Source organism: Lolium rigidum, chromosome 6 (assembly GCF_022539505.1).
Source record: "Lolium rigidum isolate FL_2022 chromosome 6, APGP_CSIRO_Lrig_0.1, whole genome shotgun sequence".
Classification (NCBI taxonomy): domain Eukaryota; kingdom Viridiplantae; phylum Streptophyta; class Magnoliopsida; order Poales; family Poaceae; genus Lolium; species Lolium rigidum.
In genome coordinates, this window is record NC_061513.1 from 249,886,226 (window position 1) to 249,893,988 (window position 7,763).

Sequence of the window (7,763 nt, forward strand, 5' to 3'; positions counted from 1 at the left end):
CTGCGGCGGCCTTTAGTCGCGGTTGGCCAGAAGAACCGCGACTAAAGGTCCTCCGCCCCGACGGCCGCCTGGCGCCCACGTGGACGGGCCTTTAGTCGCGGTTCTTAAGCAACCGCGACTAAAGCTCCTTTGGTCGCGGTTGCGCAACCGCGACTAATGGCAGTTGCGAACCGCGACCAAAGGCCCTTTTTCCACCAGTGTAAAGCAACGCCATGAATATTGATGCCATCAGAACAGCTCTCACTAAGTCACTATAATGCTATGGCTGTCTGCTCCCATATCGTCATTTGTAGATCTTGCTCGTCTCCAATTCCATCACAGACATGATACAATTGGTGTAGTACTGTCCTAGATAGCAGCAGGAACCATAGCGGAATGAATGAATGTCTCAGAATATGCAGTGAGTAGTACTAGCAGAGAATTATGTGGGCGGATCAACCCACCTCGCGATTGTCTGAGATGGAGCCAACGTCGTCGAGGAAGCAGTCCTGAACCCGGCGGCCTGATCGATCAAGAGCACGTTTAGCCCATAGAGCACCATGTCGAGGATCCGCTGAAGTAGGCCCAGGACAACACCCGCTGGTCGCTTAGTCGGAACACCGCTGAGTCCTCTCCCATAAGGCTTCCTGCTCCCTCGCCGTCCTCCTCCTCCTCCTCGGCGCCGCCGACAGAGGCCCAGCGCGGGGCGGAGGAGAGGAGGCGGGGAGGCGCAGAGCAAAGGACGCCGGGGCTGGGGACTTCAGGAGGCGCAGTTTTGGTGGCGGGGGAGAGGGAGGCGGTGCAAGTGGAAGAGAATGGGCACTGGGCCGGCGAGGTGGAGGCGGAGGTGGGACGCCGCGGACAACCGGTCGTATTGCCCCTCGACACAGAGCTCGCCGCGCTACCGCAGAGCTGGCCCTTCGCCGACGAGGACTCCTCCATCCAGCGCGCACTCGTGCTCCCCGACGAACTCAGCGCCTGCTCCCTCGCACGCCCCCTGCCGCACCGAGGAAATCGTCCGGCGCCGACGAAACCCTAGACAGAGAAATGGGGAACGATTTTAGGGAGAGAGAAGGGGGCGCTACGCCAGGTAGGACCCAGGTGGGGTTCGGTCGGGGGCAGATTATTTCGGTCGGGACGTTGGGTAGGACGCGACGCGCAATCATCCCATCCAGGACGCATCCGACGGTCCATAACTGAGTGCTCGGTTGGACAAATAGCATGCAAGCACTTTTTAGTATTTGGGATAAAAATAAACAAACATGTATTGGCAGGGAGCCAGGAACGGTGTGGGCGGTTGTGTTGGGTTCGGCCCACTTGGCCCGTTCGATCGATAGTGCGCAATATCGATCCATGGTGATCTACACATACGAACCAACGGATTCAGATTTAATACTAGTAAACTTCACGTGGGGCCCTAGATGAGCCCTAGCTAGCACACATCGGGCCCACGGTACGCTGCCTGGAAGCGGCAGCCATCGGCGTCCCTCAGCCGGACGTTGAGGCGTTGAGCACGTAGTTGGACATCTCCAGCTCCGCAGCCTTCTTCTTCTTCGCGGCCGCGTCGCTCTCCATCTCCTCGTACCGTCGCTGCTGCGCCAGCACGCCGCGCTTTAGCACCGTGCCGTCGCGCTCCGCCGCGGCCGCGCGCTCCCTCAGCGCGGCGTTCTCCACGTGCAGCATCGCCGTCTCCGCCCCGCCACGCTCCGCGTGCTCCCTTAGCGAAGCGTTCTCCTCACGCAGCCTCGCCGTTGTCGTCGCCGGACGGCGATCTGCGGCTGCTAACCTGAAACTCAACGCTATCTGAATGTTTTGACACTTGGGAATTTTTGTGCCGCGCACACTAACTGCGGCTTTTCTTTTTTCTCATTCCTTTATATCAGGCTACATGCAAAGAGGATCAACTAGCGATCGATCCTAAACTCACGCCACTCCCAGCCCCTACCGTGCCATCCCACGTTGTGCTAGAGGAGGTCGTGTGCCCGGCGGCCTAGCGCACGACGTGGGCATGCTCACACACGCACACATGCAGCAGTGTACCGTACCCATGGCACGTACACGCAAAGGAAAAACAAACATGCAGCTAAACTAGCTATAACACAAGTGATCATGCTAACAGCCGTCTCCTCGTGCGCGGCGCGCTCTGCGGTGGCGCTCCTGTCCCAGCATCCACGTGGCGCGGTTCTTGGCGTCGTCCACGTCGGTCGCCGCGCCCATCTGCTCCACGAGGACGGCGGCGCAGCGCTCGTCGTCGCCGCCTGCTGCCGCAGAGGCGAGGTGGTGCGCCAGTGCGTCCCTGGCCTGCTGGGCGCGGTACGCGTGCACGGCGGCGTTGATGTCGCGGCCCGACGCGGCGAAGCAGGCCTCCAGGCCGCGGGGGTCTGCGTCCGGGAACACGCGGCGGAAGGCGTCGAGCGCGTCGAACGGCGGCAAAGGAGCCATGGAGGTGGCGCAGGGCACAAAGCGACCGCGCTTGTTGGCGAGGTGGGGCGGCGCCGGGGACGGCTCGTCCAGGAACGCGGCGACGCAGCGCTTGCGGGAATCCACGGCGGCGGCCATCTCGTTGTTGGATCGGAAGGATTCGTCGAAAATGTGTGCGGCAGTCTTGGGCGGGACGGACGAGACGGAAACGGTTGTCGGTGCATGGCGTGTGTTGATCTCAGATGCCCGATGGCGATGGGATTAAGGAAGGAATTATGGAATGCAACGCGGGGGCCTCCGGGGTACCCTCGGTTTCGGTTTCAGTCTGAAAACCCTCGGCCTTGGCTCGGTTCCCGTTTCGGATTGTATGCGTCTCTTCAAGTCCACAGCGGCTCGATCTGGTTTGACCTCTCTTCCCAGGTGAGAAAACAGGGGTATCCCAATACCCTCTCTTCCGGTTTCACTCAAGAAACATATATTACAGAAAAATGAAATAAAAAATATTCATAGGTGGCAAATATTCAGAGATGGGGCTATTTCATGACAGATGCCAGGGAGGAATGGACAGATCTTGTATCAGTAGAACTTTTCCAATCAGAATTCAGAAGGATGCTTAAAAACAGAAACAAATCGCTCTAGAAAGGGTGAATATAGATGAAGGGAAAGAAATTTGCAGTTAAATTGCCTAGAAAGTGGGCAGGGAAGCTCCATCCAGTTCATACACATGAGCTCACGACTACTAAGCTTTTCTCGCAGTGTTCTGAAATGGCAATTCCAAGCAAGAACAAGAGGCCTCCAACAACAAAGCACTCGCAGACCATAAATATAAGGCACATAGAAATAGCATGGGTTGATAAACAAGAAGGAACATATGGTTTGCAAAGGTACATGCGGTTACTTAGTGCTTTTATCTGTACCCAAGGTAGATCCTCAAACAGATGAACTACAGTTGCATACACATGTGTTAACAAAAGAAGAGTGCAGCGCGTAGCTTATTATACTTTTGTGTACAGGTTACAACTTACAACATACAGAGCAGAAAGGACAAAAGATTTCTCTCAGACCAAACAGCTTATTAACAGCTGTGAGAACTCACTGCAGCTTCTCAGTGCCTCGACGAGTCTAGGAAGATAACTTCATTTGCGCATGGAAAAGATGCTGTGCATCCGCTGCTCAATTTACAGACTGTAGTTCGAGCAAATGCATAGGCAGTTCCGAGCAGCACATGCATATGTACGTAGGAGCATCACTAACAGGTTATCCACATGATTGCGCTACACATAACACCAGCTCCTTTGCAATCACATAAAAATCAACTCCTTCACTATACTGAGAGCTTTCTCTCGACCAAATAACTTATCAACAATGGCCACTGCGAACTCTGTCGCTGTCCCTGGAGCTCTGCTAGTGATAAGGTTACCGTCGATCACAACCCTGTTCTCACAATGGCTTTGATCTGTAAGCAGGTGTGCCATGGGTGGAAATGCTGTCGCCTTCTTGCCCTACAATGATGGAAAAATCCTCCAAGTCAACTCAGCCTAAAAGTTAATGAATTAACCTAGTAATTTTGGTAGTAATGTGTTTACTGCTCTTTACAGGAAACAAGACGCCGGACGATCATAATGATTTATGATGCACATGATGTGCATATTGTCATCAAGGTATACAACTATACAAGGGAGTACCTTCAGTAAACCATGAGGCTCGAGGACATGAGCTGGGGAAGCACATATTGCACCATAAGGTTTATTAGATTCTGCCTGTTTCTTTAGTAAATCAACAAGCTTCTCTGTACTAGCAAACTTTTCAGCACCCAGTAAACCACCCTGTGTGCAACAGACACCATTGTCAGTGAAGTGCTCTCAAATGTTGCATTATACAAAAAGAGAATTCTACAGCTGTGTACCGGCATGACAATCAGATCAAATTCCTTTTTAGCAGCTTCATCCAACATCATATCAGCCACTAGATTAAACTTGTGGCGACGGGTCACAATTTGCAACTTATCCTCAACTGAGGCAACGATAACATTTGCGCCTGCTCTACGCAAGATATCTATCAAATTTAGAGCTTCCATTTCCTCTGAGCCATTAGCCACCGGCACAAGAACCTGCAGGGGATATAATAGAAGAAACAATGATGCATGTATATTAAGCCCAACTCAGATTAAACTTCGTAATAAGAAAGTGTTACTAGCAGTAAAGCATCATATCAAACTCTGCCGTATTGACTAATGTATTTACAGTGGTCCTCAACAAATACATTCCGCTCCTAGCTGCTGTCCATATCAGTCAATTCTCATATGAGCCAATTACTTGCAAACTAATAACATATGTTTTTTTAGCTATAATATATTTTGAAAGGTTAATACAAGAAGACACACATTTAATTTAAGGCACTATACAACTCATTTGAACGTCTGTGCCTATCCTCTTCCACAGTAACCAAATAAATACACTCAATGAATAATTGTAGTCAGTATTATTATGTTTATGAAATATCCGAGCATATTGTTTTATTATCAACATAAACAAAAGGTTTGTAATCACATACATTTTATTTTAAGGTCGGCATACAAGGACTGCAAGAGGATAGAGAAAGCAAGGTCAGGAGAAGGCTGCAATTGGTTACTCTTGCAAACGGTTTATCAAAAGCAGTACATGAAACACAGGAGTTCCTTAGGGAAGAAAGCACAAAGATTAGCCCTTTGAGCATGCCCCAATGGGCCAATGCCACTGCCGGCGCAGCGCAGATGGCGCCGTAGAGGCCCCCTTCCTCTGCATGCTTCTTGACCATCTTCTCCAGTACCTTGCAATCTCTAAGATTAGCCGATCCCGGCATTCCACCCTGCACCGAGTCAACAAGCGGGATCAATTACAGAGAGCAAACATTTGGAAGTTCCAGAGAGCGCGAACACCAATGGAACAGTAAGGCACAGACTGGGCGGTTGTTAACTGAAGAAAGAAGCAATTTTGGGGGCACGGAGACTGAGAGTGTGGTTGGTCGGAGATGGGAAGTGGCGGACGCACCGGCAGGGCGATGAGGTCGAAGGCCTCGTCTTCGAGGTCGGCGACGCGGCCGTCGGCGACGAGCTTTACCCCGTAGGCGGCCTCGACGAGGAGGCCCTCGTCCCCGGCGGGCGCCGAGGCGACGGTCGCGACGGTGACCCGCGCGCCGGCGCGGTTGAGGACGTCGGCCGTGGCGGCCGCCTCGATCGGCTCCGTGCCGTTGGCGACCGGCAGGAGCACCCGCTTGGCTGGAGCCGGGCCGGCGGCGGCGGCGAAGGCGAAGGCGCGGGAGAGGAGCAGGCGGCGCGAGCGAGGAAGAAGCGGCGGCCATCCGGGTGGTGGGGCGGGATTCCTGGCTTGGTCGGCGGAAAGGTGGTGCGTGGTGGAAGTCTCGCGTTCTTGCTCTGCTTTGTTTGGAGCGAGACGAGAGTAGTTGGTTTGATTTGCTGAGGTGAGCAGGTGTCAGCGGGTCTTCTCGGCGCTGTCCCTCGTGTGCGCCTGCCTTGCTACCCTTGTACGCCTGCCTTGCTATCCTTGTCGCTTGTTGACGCTTGGTCCAGGAACGCTGCGACTACGAGGAGTCATCATCCTTATTTTGCGGTTGTTAATTGCGACGTGGAGAAACGCAAAGGCCGGCACGCGTGTTAACTGTGCGCCGGAATTTATTGCTCCATGCTACGATCCGGCGATGGCACGTAACGTCTTGGTTTGCTCCCTTTTTCTCCATTCTCTCTCGCTCTCCCTCCGTGACACCATGCAGGCCGTCATTTCATTTTGTTTCTCACTGCTGCAAATAAAAGGACCGACCCGGCCTACATACGTGTACGAGTCCTGATCGATTAGGTTGCCATATCTAGGTTGCAATACAAGTCCAAACATACTTCTAGTCGTGGTGTATGCTACAACCTTACCTAGTGTACGTGCTGCCCTTTTTCCCTCCCAAAGAAACTAACTTCTCCTCCTATATCTGCACTAGCTAACAGCATTTCCTCCGACCCACCCCGATAGATAGCTATTTGGAGACCGGCGCTATTCTTGGTCTCACGCCGACGCTAGGTTCTTTTCCATCGCCGTCCAACTCTACCAGCCGCCACCAATCTCAGATGCCGCCGACACATCCACCACCACCTCGCGATGGCGCACAATGTCGAGGCCGCCAGCGGCGGGCTCCGATCGTTGCAACTGAGCCTCGAAGAGACCAATGTCCTCTACTGGCAGCGCATACCCGTGTCGCTGCAGTTCAAACTGCCGCACGCGTGGCACCTCTCCAATGCCTGATATGTCGTGTCGCCGCCAACTGGATCGGAGGTGCGCGTCTTCATCACCGAGAGGCGGTCGCACAATACGTCGGCCGAGCAAAGCCGGCCGGACAACGCGCAAAATTCCCCGACGTGGCCGCGACATTTCCAAGACGAACGCGACGTCGAGCTCGCGCGTCAGCCGGCAGTGATGTCGGCCGCTTCAACCGCATTCGGCCGTCGGCCCTGGTGGCAAGGCCGCGACGCTGGCGGAGTGCGGCTACCGCCCGCTGATCCACGGCGTCGACCCCATGCACATGCCACTCTACTACCCCAGGCACAAACCATGGCGCCGGAGGCGCCGCCGCTACAGAGGCCGCCAGCAAGGACGACATCGGGCCACTCGCACTCCGACTCATCGAGTGCTAGTGGCTGAACACGCTCGGCCACGTATCCGCTTCCTTCGGGCGACGACCAGGAGGAGTTCCCCGGGCAAGACCTCATCGTCAGCCGGTCCGTCGAGGAAGACTACTGATAGATCATGCTCAACCGAAAGCAGTCGGAGGCTGGTCCGCCATGGACCACAGTGAGAACTTCCTTGACCTCGTCGGTCCTTCTGAGTTGTCGGCACCAAACGAGGAGGAGGACAACTGGTCCTTCGACTTCTCCAACAAGGACGACTGCGGCGACGCGGACAACCTCGACTACAACGCCTTCCTGGGGCACCGCTAGTTTATTTTTTAAAAAGTTTTTTAGTTCATATTCGAGTCACTTTTGTATAAAAAATAGTCTAAATTCGTATGAATTTCATTTTTCATAATGTTTTTTATACCTGAATTTTTTTTGGACTATCGTATGAGGGGCGTCGGTGTGGGAACAACTTCCCAAAATGGAGGATGTTCTACCGGTGCCTCCATACGGCAGTGCCGGCGCCCCTGCCGGCGCCTATTTTGGGGGCGCCCGGTGGAGATGTTCTAAGATATGGTAAATAATAAATGGAGCACAAGCACATCGTGTAGCAGCTACTATATTGATGATTGCTACCGTCTATCTAATGTCTTCTCAATATCCAATTTGATTATGTGAACCACGACCACGGTATGCGAATGGAAATCCT

General features: G+C 53.6%; 1 pseudogene; it reads right to left on the bottom strand.

The window, feature by feature from the left end:
* Positions 1-3,488: 3,488 nt before the first annotated feature.
* LOC124663933 lies at positions 3,489-7,150 on the bottom strand (annotated as a pseudogene).
* Between the last annotated feature and the right edge of the window lie 613 nt (positions 7,151-7,763).